The sequence below is a fragment of the Panthera uncia genome (assembly GCF_023721935.1).
Source record: "Panthera uncia isolate 11264 chromosome C1 unlocalized genomic scaffold, Puncia_PCG_1.0 HiC_scaffold_3, whole genome shotgun sequence".
NCBI classification, from domain to species: Eukaryota; Metazoa; Chordata; class Mammalia; order Carnivora; family Felidae; genus Panthera; species Panthera uncia.
In genome coordinates, this window is record NW_026057584.1 from 58,579,342 (window position 1) to 58,593,285 (window position 13,944).

Here is a 13,944-nt window from a genome sequence, read left to right on the forward strand (position 1 = left end):
GAGTCTTAAGGTGTGGAGCACATCTTCGATTTGAAGGGAGGAGGATTTGGTCTGACTGCTCTCCTTTCTCTAGGTGAAGTCAGGGGACGCAATGGCCATGGCCTCTGGCTAGAAATGGCATGTGGCACTTGGAATGCTTCCTCCCGCTTCTCCCTCCTCAAATTTGTGTCACTGCCCCCCAAAGGGATGAATGAATGCTTGAGATTTCCCTAAGCAACAGTGAAATTCCAAAGAAGTAAAAAGCAGGGAGAACTTTGCCCCATATCAAGAACATGGACAAATTTAGAGCTGGAGGCTTATGTTACAATTGCAAGTCAAACTCCAAGTGGGGTAACCAGCCCATTAGCGCAGGCACGTGAAAACTGACTTTTCTGCCATCCCTACACACACACATGCGCACACACACACACACACACACACATACATGTGTGCACACTCTCACATACACACATTCATTGGGCCCTGGAAAGATCAAGGCCAACTGCAAAGTACCCATTCCCCAAGACTCCTAATTTATATTGGGAACTAGCTATAAAGCTCCCCCTGGTCCCCCAATCTTCCCTTGCAATGATAAAGAGCATGTCACATCACACTAAATGTGACACTTAATCAAAACCCATCTTCTTTAACAAACCCTTAACCTCCAGCACATGAGAGTCACCAAGGCCAAGGGACGAGACAGGGAGCCGACTCAGGTGGCACATGCTTTGATTAAGATGATACAGATTTCCTTTTATTTCACTTTCATCAGAGTTGTAAAATTCGAATCTATCCCCTTTTTGATTTGACAACAGCACATTTCAGTAGAGGTTGACACCAAAAAAAGATCAGGACTTGTTCTCTCTTCAACCGGGAGTAGACGATAATTTCTCTGAATCCTCTTCAGTAATGATCGTCAGAGCTTCTGATCTTCCCATAAGCAAGTTTTGCAGAGAACATGGTTAAACCGAAGCACAAACCTGGCTGGCATCTGGTTCCTTTCTTAAGTGGTATCTAAATAGCCTTAATCTCTAGGCCCTGGAAAAGACCTCCCCTTCTCTGCCTCCTTTCTTGGGTCTTTTTTTTCTCAGACTTAAATCCTCAAGTGAATTCTTTTGCCAGATTTCTGGGGCAGGAAATCTACTTCCCTGCCACACAGTACTTGAGAAACTTCTGGGGGCTTCAGCAATTGTCCATTTCTGTAGCATGAGCTATGGTTTTTCTCATGACCAGTGAGGGATTTTGTTTTTAAACTGTTTAATCACTAGCTAGCTCCCAACAATACAAAGGTACTTCTACCTGGTCAATATGCATTTACTGAATCTCAGTTATGGATGATGTAGATGTTGCAAGAGAAAAAAGGCTTCCTTCTGCTTCCAAGATACTGTCAATCTTGAAGTTAAATGTGATACTGGTATATACAGTACAATGTGACAAGTGGCTGCAAGAATTCCAAAGCACGGGCAGTTCATGAATCCAGAAAGCATGAAGCATCTACCGTGTGCAGGACCCTGTTCTAGGCACTGGGATACCACTGTGTACAAAATGGACAACATTCCTGTCTGCAAGACACTTACGTTCTAGTTGGAGCTGGGCAACATTTTCAACTTTTGTACATTCGGCTTTTGAACCACCCACACTTTCGAACTGTATACACTGACCTTCTCCATTCGCCCTTTGCAGACTGAGTTTGGACTTCCACGGACCCGCTGACGAGTGAAATGTCATAGCTACCACCTGACGCCACAACCATTGGGGCTCCAGTTCAGTCTGTGCAGTGTCAGTGCCCTTATTAGTCACTAAAAATGAAGAGATATTTAAAAAACGAAAGTGTATGTTATTGGTAAGACTTGTAATTCTCATTAACTTATGATTGAGACAAAGATGGAAACCATTAGGAAGGCAAAATTAGAGAACCTATTTAAAATGTAGAAATATCAAATATTGAGTCTAACAAAGTATAAATAGGATTTTTAAAATTTATTTTGTGTTTCTGTGAGAGCAGTCTTACTTATGAAATATGTTGGCAATAACTTGGGCAGGTCTTTAGCAAGAGCACTTGCTCTATATGTGAGACCTTTCTTTCCACTCCAAAGGACTGGGTGCTCTGGTCGGTACTAAGAAAGGACAAGTATGACCACCAACAAAAACTAAAAGACAGCCTCCTGAATGGAGGGAAGATATTTGCAAATGACATATCCGATAAAAGGTTAGTATCCAAAATATATAAAGAACTTACACAACTCAACGCCCCAAAGAAACCAAATAACCCAGTTAAAAATGGGCAGAGGACATGAACAGACATTTCCCCAAAGACATACAGATGGCCAACAGACACATGAAAAGATGCTCAACATCACCCATCGTCAGGGAAATGCAAATCAAAACCACAATGAGATATCACTTCACACCTGTCAGGATGGCTAAAATCAACACCACAAGGAACAACAGGTGTTGGTGAGGATACGGAGTAAAAGGAACCTTTGTGCACTGTTGAGAATGCAAACTGGTGCAGCCATTCTGGAAGACAGTATGGAGGTTCCTCAACAAATTAAAAATAGAATTACCATGTGATCCAGTAATCAAACTATTGTATTTACTCCCCCCCCCAATATAAAAACACTAATTTGAAGGGATACATGCACCTGATGTTTATTGCATCATTATTTGCAATAGCCAAATTATGGAAGCATCCCAAGTGTCCATCGACAGATAAATGGATAAAAAAGATGCAGTATATATATATGTACATTGGAACACTATTCAGCCACAAAAAAATGAAATCTTGCCATTTGCAATAACATGGATGGATCTAGAGACCAAATTAAGCTAGTTAGAGAAAGACAAATACCAGATGATTTTACTCATATGTGGAATTAAAGAAAGAAAATGCATGAACAAATTAACAAAGAGGGGAAAAAAGAGACAAACCAAAAAACAGACTGTCAACTCTGGAGAACAAATTGATGGTTACCAGAATGAAACAGGTGATGGGGATTAAGAGCACACTTATTGAGCACTAATATAGGGAATCACTGAATCACTCTATTATACTCCTGAAACAAATAAACACTGTATATTAACTATGCTGGAATAAAAATGAAAAGAAAAGAAAAGAAAAAAAAGAAATGAAAGAACAGGCATGGCCCAGCACCAGTAAAGGGCACTTACTTTTTACTCAAGGACATAAGGAAAAACAGAATGCCCAGCATATTTCAAAGCAGAAGGGGGAAAATTGGTTTTCTTGTTTTTCCAGAAAGAGGAGATAAGTAATATGGCAAAGAATCTTCTCCTTCCCAAGACCAGGTTAAGGCTAAAGAGTATGGACTAACCTAGAATGAGAACACAGAAGTTGATGCCTAGGGCCAGAGCAGGGAAAGAGTAAGTGTCAGGCCCGCATTGACTTTTCTAACTGGAGGCCTTTTCCATTGCCCTTCAAAGACCGTCATTATCCCGCCCATGCCCCGCAAGGGGACTGGCATAGGATTACCCTGACGCATGTCTGTGAATGAGTCAGTGCAGGATGGGACAGTGTAGAATGTGGGGGGTAGTGGGGGTGAAGGCAGCAGGAATGATCTCGAGCTGTAATAGCAAGAACTTTACCTAGTACTTAGTGGCCTGTGTCCTACTCCACCACCCACACACAGGCCCCTGAACTGCTCATGAAGCAATGCAGCACACACAGGAGGAAACCACAGCCCCCAAAGCCAGTGACAGCAGGAGCAAAGAAGGCTGCATTTGCTCTGGGAGAGGAGCTCCTTCCTGCTTCTTGCCAGGCGGAGGGGCTGAGGGTGTTGCTGCACCCCCAGTCAAAGCTCGTATGGATCATCTTGGACTGGGCCCTGTCACTTCCCTATTGTATGCAAGAGCTAACCCCTCCTGACCATGAGGAGGATGAAGAACCTCATTACAGGATTCAGTCACCACTGAGTGGGTAAACATGTGTGTTTGTTGTCCTCTGTGAGCTTTTGTGATAAAATAGTCTATACTTAAAAATTTTTATTATAATTGTTTTTCAACATATATAGAAGTAGAGAGGGTAGTATATAGAATCCCATACACCCATCACCTAGATCTAACCATTAACATCTTACCATATCCTATAGTCTGAATGTTAATGTCCCCATGAAAATTTGTATGTTGAAACCTAACCCTGAATGTGATATTGGGAGGTGGGGCCTTTGGGAGGTGATTAAACTGCGAGGGTGGGGCCCTCATAAATGAATTAGTGCCCTTATGAAAGAGACCCTAGAGAGCTCACTCACCCCTTCCGCCACGTTAGGTTACAATGAGAAGGCACCATCTATGAACCAGGACGTGGGCTCTCATTAGACAGAATTTGCTGGCACCTCCATCTTGGATTTCCAGCCTCCAGAACTGTGAAAAATAATTTTTGTTGTTTATACCCAGTTTATAGAATTCTGTTACAGGAGCCCAAATGGACTAAGACTCCATCTTTGTTTCATCATGTTTTTTTCTGTTCAGTAGGCTCCATGCCCAACCTGGGGCTTGAAATCACGAACTTGAGCTCAAGACCTGAGATCAAGAGTGAGACACTCAACCAACTGAGCCACCTAGCTGTACCCATCATGATATTTTTTTCTTAAGTATTTTCAAATAAATCCCAGATGTCATATTTCACTTCCAAATACTTAGGGGTATACTTTTTAAAAGATGAGGGTCTTATATGAGAGTCTTATATAACCACAACACCATTATCACACATATAAAAATCTGTTTACATATTTATTTTTTATGTTTTTTTTTCCACACTTACTTATCAAAATTAACAATAAGTTCTTAAATGTTTTCTGATACCCAGTCCAAATTCAAATTTTCTTGAAATATCCCAAGATGTCTCCTTACGGTTGATACATTTGAATCAGGATCCAAACAAGGTGCACGCATTGCATATGGTTGTTAGAGCTCTAGTTGCTTTAATCTAGAGGCTCACTTTGAAGTATTAACCAGGGGGTTGCTCTCACCCACCCACCCCCCTGGGCTTCAGTGAATCTCGCCGAGTGGACTCCGAGGGCCCTCCCAGAAGTGCAGGTGATCAGACCAGAGTGACCAGGGTCTGGAGGAAGCAGCCTTGGCCTGCAACTAGAAACACGGAGTTTCGACATTTCAGATATGAGGCATGAGATTTGGAAAACTGTACAATGAAGTTTCTGTTCCTTGACTCCAGACAAGATACAGCCTCTTCCTGGAGGACAGAGAGAGAAGATGGACCCCAGGAAAGAAGCGGACCTGAGAAAGAGTGCACTCCACCCACCATGGGCCCAGGCAAAGGGGCTCCGTTTGCAGCTTGTGCTGAGGAGCTGGGCAGTCAGCCTCCTCAGGGTCCTCTGGTGAGCCCTGCTCCTGATCGGCTCCTTTTGTTTGTTCAGTGGGCGGGGTGCTCATCTCTTCCAGGAGGACTTTGCAGCCAAGGGTCCACAGCACAGGGAAGCTCCCTCACAGGAAGTGGGGCCCTGGCTACCCAGAGGGTTGGTGGTGCTTGGAAGGAAGCCCCTCCTACCCCCCACTCTCTCCCCATCTGGCCGGCACCGTGTTGAGGTCATCCCCGCCGCTGGGCCGGGTGACACATACCCTCTTCCGCATCTCTGTAGGGCTGCCTGGTCAACAGCATACTCTCGTGCTCCCTCTGAGAGTTGAGCCATATGCTAGGTTGATTTCTTCCAAATTTGAAACTTTGATCAAAGAATAGCGTTTCTTATATGGGAGGAGAGTGCCTGAAGCCTCAGCTTTGCCCCCCGGCACTGTATTCCAGCTTAAACTGTGCCCTGAACCTCCTGGACCAGAACTAACCATGTTGGTGAACCCCTAGAGAAGCGGCCCCCGAGACCCTGGAGACAGAGTGGAGAGGGTGTGAGCCAACACCCAGATGACAGCTGTGCTCTTGGCCTTCCGGAGTACTGGCTGCCTTCTGTTTGTGCCTGCGTGAAAACTTGTTCCTCGGGAGCATATGGGGGGGTGGGGGGGGGGTCTTTCATTTTCTCTGATGACCTAGTCAGTGCTCTTTGGGCTCTCATCCTGTATTGGCTTTGGTGGCAGTGGCTCTGGGAAGGCTGTGCCCTGCGGGAGGCTTCCTGCAGGACCCCAGAGGTCCTGACTGTACCAGGATGGTGAGGTCTTGGAGAAGGTGCTGCTTTGCTGGCCTCCGCGTGTAGCTCCGAGATCTTGGCAGCTGGCAATCTGGTCTGCATCTGATCGATTTTATCTGCAAAGTATTCAGAAAATTTCTCCCCCAAAGAACATGCTGACCCCCTGAAGGAGGGAATGCAGTGTGGGTCGCTTGTTTGAAGACGTTCTCAGTTTTGATGAGGCTTGTGCAGAGACCCAAGATAAGCCTCAGAACACGAGCCAAGCGGGTGGGGGAAAGGCTCCTCTGGTGACACTCCACATCTTCCCCTGCCTTCCATTTTACGTGTTTACCAATTGTGAAAGCAAATCCAGCTGTTGGGAGGAATTGCTTCCAGATGACATTATGGGAAAGGAAAACACACTTTACAAAAAAGCTGCAGAATAAAAAGCAGAACATGTATGCTTTGTGGGCCAGGATTTCATATGGACTATTTCCTGATATTGTGCAATAAGCCAGCTCCTAGGGTAATAATAAGAACAGTGCAAATGTTCCCTGCACCCGAGTCAGGAGACCAGAGCTGGGACTGGACTTGGCAGAACTTGGGGAAAATCACTTGACCTCCCTAGGCCACCATATTTTTCTCCCTCGCAGGAACCGCTCCCCACCTCACTGGAGATCCCTGTGAAAGCCTCAGAAAACATCTTCTGCATGTCGAGTGATGTGCGAGAACCAGAAGAAAGCAAGGACATTTTGCTTTTGGAAATGGGATGCGTTTCTCAGCCCCCCAGCACAGAAATTTGCTGTGTTGGCTTTCTCAAAGATTTTAGAAGCTCTCTAATGAGCTGGAATTAAAGTGTCCCTTTACTAATTTGGTTTTACAGGTCACTGGATAAAACCTACTTAGAGTGGTTTGGAAGAGGATTAGGACATTTGCGTCTCTTCCAAGTTGACTTTCCAGGCAGGGTCAGTCAGCAGCTGGAGACTCCCTTGGCTAGGGGCCAGAGCTCTTTTGTAAGCTGCAAGTTTGTAAGGGCCTGGTGAGCACACTGTAACTCTATTATCCAAGAAATGGACAGTTTGCAGGGAAATGAAAATGTAAATGTATAAAAACAAGGCACACATTCCTGAGTCGGGCTGCCTACAAGAAGGCCAGCACTGCAGTTCGCCAGGGCGAAGCAAACATTTGAGACCACCGAGCCACCCTCCAGACTCCTCCTGGGGCAGTGCGGACATCAGTAGCTCCAGAATTGCCTTATGCTCGGGAAATTTCCATAGACTAGGACTGTGGCTATGGAAATTAAAATTAAATACGATTTAAAATGGTTTCTCAGTCCTACCAGCCACATTTCGAGTGCTCAATAGCCACATGCGATGAATGATTACCGTGTAAGACAGTACGAATAAAATGAACATCCACTCATTTATCCAACAGATATTTATTTACAGAGTGTCATGGCAGCGAAGGGAGTACTTAACATTTCTGCCCTCATAGAGTTTATGTTCTAAAGGGGAAGATAAACAATGGACAATAAATATAGTAACTTTTTCCATCAGTTGTGATCCTAGCAGGAAACAGATGACTTAGTCAATTGAGTAATCGAGACAAGTTTCATGAGAGGATTTACCAAGATGTGGGCGGACTTCAGGGTTTGAGACTTTGAGAGTTTCTCTTTGAGAAAGAGAAAACGGAGTTGTACCCGAGAACTACCCACTGTGGGGGAATCAGTGCCCACGTGTGAGCCTAACAGGGCAAGAGAAGGGGCAGTCACCAGAACCCAGTGAGAACTCTGGGTGGGGGCTGTGGCCTCTGCTAGAGGGACCTGGCCAGGCCAGGCCAGGCACCCCAGGTGGGGTGGGAGCCTCAGGACTGGACCCCATTCTCCTTTATTCTCAGAGCTCCTGCCTGTGCCCCCCACTGGCTGGCCCCCAGGTGAGCCGCAGGCAGGGAGTCCCCTGGGGCACAGAGCAGAGTGGAAAAGAGTGGAGAGGAATCTGGACAGACAAACAGCATTAGCACAATCATGCAGTATATTAAAAGGCAATAGGCACAGGAGGAAGAGAGGCAGCTAAGAGGCACCGGAACTGATGGGGCAGGGTAGCCAAGTAAAACAAACGGCCTGAAGTGCAGACTCCCCTTCCTTTGCTCTCCCACCACCCCTCTCTTTCCTGTCACAGCTAATCATGTCCCCTCCTCGGAGTCCTGCTATCATCTCTGTGCTGCTTCCCTGCCACTTGTCACATCCCTTCCCTCTGGGCACCCTCACAAGGTCCCTGGAGCCAAAGCAGGGCAGCTCTGGCTAACTTTCAGTGAGTCGCTGTGCTCTGTTTACTTCGAAAGCACAGGTGGGGCAACTTTTTAATTTTTATTTTTTCCTCACTCATATCTTTTTTCTGTTCTTGGAATTCAGTCCAGAATATCACGTTGTATTTACTTGTCATGTCTCCTTAGTGTTCTCCAGTCTGTGACAGTTTCTCAGGCTTCCCTTGTCTTTCATGACCTTGACACTTTTGAAGAGCATTGGTCAGGTACTTTGTAAAATGTGCCTCAATTTGGGTTTGTCTGCTGCTTTCTCATGACTGGACTGGGGTGTGAATTGTTGGGAAGAAGACCACACAGGGGAAGTGCCTTTCTCAAGACATTGAATCAGGGGGTTCGTGATATGAGTACAACGCTACAGCTGATGTTAACCTTGACCACTTGGTTAAGGTGGTACCTGTCAGGTTTTGCAACAGTAAGGTTACTACTTTTCTTAAAGATTTTTTTTAATGTTTATTTTTGAGAAAGAGAGAGACAGAGCGTGCAGCATGTGCAGGGGAAGGGCAGAGAGAGAGGGAGACAGAGGATCCTAAGCGGGCTCTGCACTGATAGCACAGAGACCGATTCAGGACTTGAACCCATGAACCGTGAGATCATGCCCTGAGCTGGAGCTGGACGCTTAACTGACTGAGCCACCAGGTGCTCCAACTTACTAACTTTCTTTGTTACCAGTAAGTCACTAAATCCAGCCCACACTCCGGGGGAAAAGGAATGAAACTCCTATTCTAGAGGAAGGAGTATCAACGAATTTGTGGATATATGTGAAAAACACCACAGTAATTATTATTTTGGGGTAGCTAATCTGGGGCGATACAAAGATCGCGTTTCTCCTTAAAGCCTCACCCACCAACTTTCACATTCCTCAGAGGATCTTGCCTGCCACCATTATTACCACAGGGCTCTAAGGCGATTTTGTACTTTCCTCATTCCTTCTACATTTACAATTTGGAATCCTTCTTTAAGGACAGTTTTTCTCTTCTACTCATTTATTTGTTCGGTCATTTATTTTTTATCAGTATGGACTCATGGGTGTTTGCTTTTTCTTTGACTTATAATCTAATACTATTGGTATGTATTCAGTGCTCAAAATGTTCCAGGTTTGGTCACTGGGAACTTCTTCCGGTTTGCCCCTGTGTCCTCCTGACATGCCTTCATCCTTTTTGTGTTTTGCTTTGTTGTGAGCACGACTTTACTTTCTGTCAGTGTAAAATGCCCCAAGCTCACCCTGTGTTTTCAGCCCCAGCCGTAGAATCTGCCATTTCTCCAGAGGGCCTCCCAGGGCATTTTTAATTTCTTTGCTGATATGCTGATGACTTTATTAAGGGCATAATGTGCTGCCAGATTCAGAATCCTATCCTTACAGGCAACTGTCACAGTGGGAAAGAATCTGACAGATCCATTGTTCCTGACCTGGCACCTAATAGTTATGTGACCTTGGGCACATAACTATGTAAGCCTCGGTATTCTCTTCTGTAAAATGGGGAATAATAATTGTACTTCCTTATGGGGTGAGAGCATTAAATGTGAGAATGCACGTGAGACAGTTCACATGCCTGTCCTAACTATCCAATAAATGTTTTTTGGTGATAATGAAGATGCTGCTATTCCCGATACAGGTGACTGGTTTTAAGGGAAGACTGCCTGGCTTTGTAACTCTAATAAAACTCTCTGCCTCAGTTTCTCATCAGTAAAATGGGGATAATAACAATAGTGATCTCATAGAGCTTTTGTTGGATTAAATGAGTCCCAACACACAAAGTCAATACACACTCAGAACAGAGCCTAGTAAGCCCGTGTTAACTATTAGCTGTTGTTTTTTTTTAAATTTTTTAAATGTTTATTTACTTTTGAGAGAGACAGAGCATGAGCGGGGGAGGGGCAGAGAGAGAGGGAGACACAGAATCCGAAGCAGGCTCCAGGCTCCTGGCTTGTCAGCACAGAGCCTGACGTGGGGCTCAAACCCACAAACTGTGAGATCATGACCTGAGCCGAAGTTGGACGCTTAACTGTCTGAGCCACCCAGGCGCCCCCTGTTTTTTTTATTATTACTATTGTAGACTAAATGTCTAGTTCCTTTGGTGTTATCCTCCCGATGGTTGGTAGGTAGGCCAAGAATTAGGGCATAAAAATTAAACGATATAGTTAAAAAAAAAAACCCAACTATGAAATGTAAAGATAAAAGATGGTTAACATCATGTGGTTATCATCCTTAAAAGGAGAACAGCCAAATTCAAATTCATAACTAGTTTGATCACCGTCATGTGCTGCTGACATTTCCTCCTCTGAGGTGTTGACAAATGGCTGAGAAAGAATTACTCAATTCACATTTGCCTCACACTGATGCATGAGGCCCAAATGGCCCACGGCTTTGGGGAAACTCTTTGTAAATCCATCAAATTTGGCCATTAAAAAATGATAACTATGATCAGCCGATGCTGAGGGACCCATTTTGTGGAAAAAAGAAATGAAACCAACACAGTTAGTGACACAATAATTAGGACGCAGGGGAGACTGCTGACAATTTGGAGATGTTTTCTTGGAGAAAATATCAAATGACTTTCAGTTTGCAGGACATTAATAGATAATTAAATTGACAATTTATTGTCGCAGAGTGACAGTTGTTCCCTTCTCCTCTGTGCACATGAGTCAAGCATCTAAAGGCAATTCTTGCCCTATCTTAATTGCGGGATAGAGTGCCATGAAAAGTCCTTCCCTCCCGCTGAAAACCCCAATACATTTCCTTGTTAAGAACGTTAGGATTTTCTCACTATTGGCCTCAAAGTGTGGCCAAAACTACACCAGGATGGGTTATTATTAATTCAATTTTTTTTTTGTTTTAATAAACTTATGTTTGAAAACCATGAGTGCCCAAGTTAGCCTCATCCTCACCAATGGTAACATGGGGCCGTGGACTCTGATGATGATGAGAAATGTCAGTTGACCTCAGCCAACAGCTAGGTGGGGTCTCTCCTCCCTACAAAAAAAAAACCCACTTGTGACCTGGCTGGGAACAGAAGCGGAATGGACAAGGGCCTGTAGGAGAAAACCAGGCTCTCCTCGTTGAGGCCATTTTCTCCAAAATAAGACAATGACACTGGCAGCAACCTTAAGGGATACACGTGTGTTCATTGTTGACAGACATTAGCATTCCTGAGGTCCAAGGATGAGAGACAAGGTGGCTTAGAGAAGTGACGGTGAAGATGTTCAGTGGGTCCACAAGGTAGAGGCAGGCAGTGGGACCTGTAAAGCCATCTCAAGCACACTGTGGTGGGGGCTCACTGGATCAGGAGGGGTCCTCTAGAGCCTGTTCTGGTGATGTGGCAGTCTGCACTACTCTCTGCTTTGGTCGCTGCCCAATGCAAGGAAAATGGGTCTGAGTAAAGGCTTAAGGCTGACAAAGATGCTGAGTTGCAAACATCTGGATTCCATCAACATGAGCACAATACTAACAGTCTTTATTGGAGCAGAGCATGCAAGGAGTAAAGCAGGGACAAGTGAGGCTAGAGAGGGGTCGGTTGTGGAGGGCCCTGTGGGCAAGGTGAGGTATTTCCAACTTTATTCTAATAAAGTCCAGATAAAAGATGAACTAAACTAAGGTCGTTTGTTGAGAGGGTGGAGAAGAGATAACAAGCTGCTAAGTTCAAACTTGATGGCTGACCTGATGTAGGGGCTGTAGGAAGAAGAGGAGCTTATGATAACCCCTGGGTATCTAGCATAGGTAACAGATATCATAGTCAACGACAGGAATAGAGGAGGAAGAGTGGGATTCGGGGTAAAGGTGATGTATTCTGTTATTTTTTTTTTAAGATTTTATTTTTAAGTAATCTCTGCACCCAACGTGGGGCTCGAACTCACAACCCCAAGATCAAGAGTCACATGTGCTACCGACTGAGCCAGCCAGGTGCCCCATATTCTGTTATCACATGATGAGTTGGAGGCATCTGTGGGATCCTTTTTGGAGACATCTGGTCTTTGGACACACTGACCTAGAGTTCAGGACAGAGGGATGGGCCTGAGCAACAGATTTGAGAGTCCCAGTGTCCGTATGATAATATAAGCTGTGGGCACAAATAACCTCTTCAGGGAGAAGAGAAGGAAAGGAAAGGTTAACTTAATAACACAAGGAAGGAGAGAGCGGATCCCATGAAGGAGAGTGAGAAATAGCAGTCAGAAAACTAGTGGAGACCAATGTAATCAATTGTTAATTTGTTTCTCCTTGAGGTAATCTCAGCCAAACTAGCCGGACAGTATTTGGGTCCCTCTGTGGTAACCCTTCAGCAACTTGGTTCAGAACTCCATCCCTTAAAAAGCAAACAAAAAAACTACAGTTGGGTGAGATGTTTGGCAAAAACAAATGCAAACTGTATTGGGTAGCAGTTTTGAAACAATTGGTAATCATATAAATATAATTATGTTTATAGGGGTGCCTGGGTGGCCTAGTTGGTTAAGCATCCGACTCTTGGTTTGGGCTCAGGTCATGATCTGAAGGTGCATGAGTTGGAACCCCATGTCAGGCTCTGTGCTGACAGGCACATTGCCTGCTCTCTCTCCTCTCTGCCCCTCCCCCACTCGCTCTGTCTCTCTCAGAATAAATAAAAAACATTAAAAAAATAAATATAGTATGTGTGTACCAGAATTCCTCCCCAAACTCAAGTATTTTGAGAACCTAGAGGGAGTGGGATTATAAAACAGCATTTCAAATTCAGCAAATATGCATGTTCCCCTCATCATTTCTATTCTATTTGCTTTACTTTGGAAAATTTAGTGTTTTGCTACCAAGGTAAAGCCAAGATTCTGTTGTTGTTTTTTTGATGGGTAAACCAAGGTACTGGATCCTGATGACTTATTCACATAGGTTATTAAAATCAAAACAGTAATAAGATCATCACATATTATGCCCATTATCAGTATTTTTCTATGTTATGAAGACTGAATATCACTTACCTGGCACTCATACTTCCTTTATTGATAGTAGTTATAAAACAATGTCTCTCAAGCCTCTTGTGTTCTTATCACACTATGGAATAATTTTTGGTGACATGGCAGCCCAGAAGTTACGAACTGGCAGCCCGCGGGGTGAGTTTTGATGGTCCTGCAAGTGTGTTTTAAAAGCCTGACCTGGGGCGCCTGGGTGGCGCAGTCGGTTAAGCGTCTGACTTCAGCCAGGTCACGATCTCGCGGTCTGTGAGTTCGAGCCCCGCGTCAGGCTCTGGGCTGATGGCTCGGAGCCTGGAGCCTGTTTCCGATTCTGTGTCTCCCTCTCTCTCTGCCCCTCCCCCGTTCATGCTCTGTCTCTCTCTGTCCCAAAAATAAATAAAAAACGTTGAAAAAAAAATTTTTAAAAGCCTGACCTAGCTGACAACATTCGGAAGTCAGGGGATTTCACATAACAGTTCAGATGTCTGGCTTCTCTTGAAGGACTGGGTCAACAATCAGCGTCTGCATCACGGTGGCTCTGCCTGCAGACCACGCCTGTCTTCTCCCATTCTGCACTCCCAGACTCTCACCTTTCTATTCCCCATCTCTTCCCTGTAGGCATCTGCGTGTGAGACCAGATCCC

General features: G+C 44.8%; 1 long non-coding RNA gene across 1 annotated transcript in view; it reads left to right on the top strand.

Annotated features, from left to right (window-relative positions):
• LOC125911837 (uncharacterized) overlaps nt 1-13,944 on the top strand; it is a 35,194-nt gene that overhangs the window by 21,014 nt on the left and 236 nt on the right. The window lies entirely within an intron of this gene.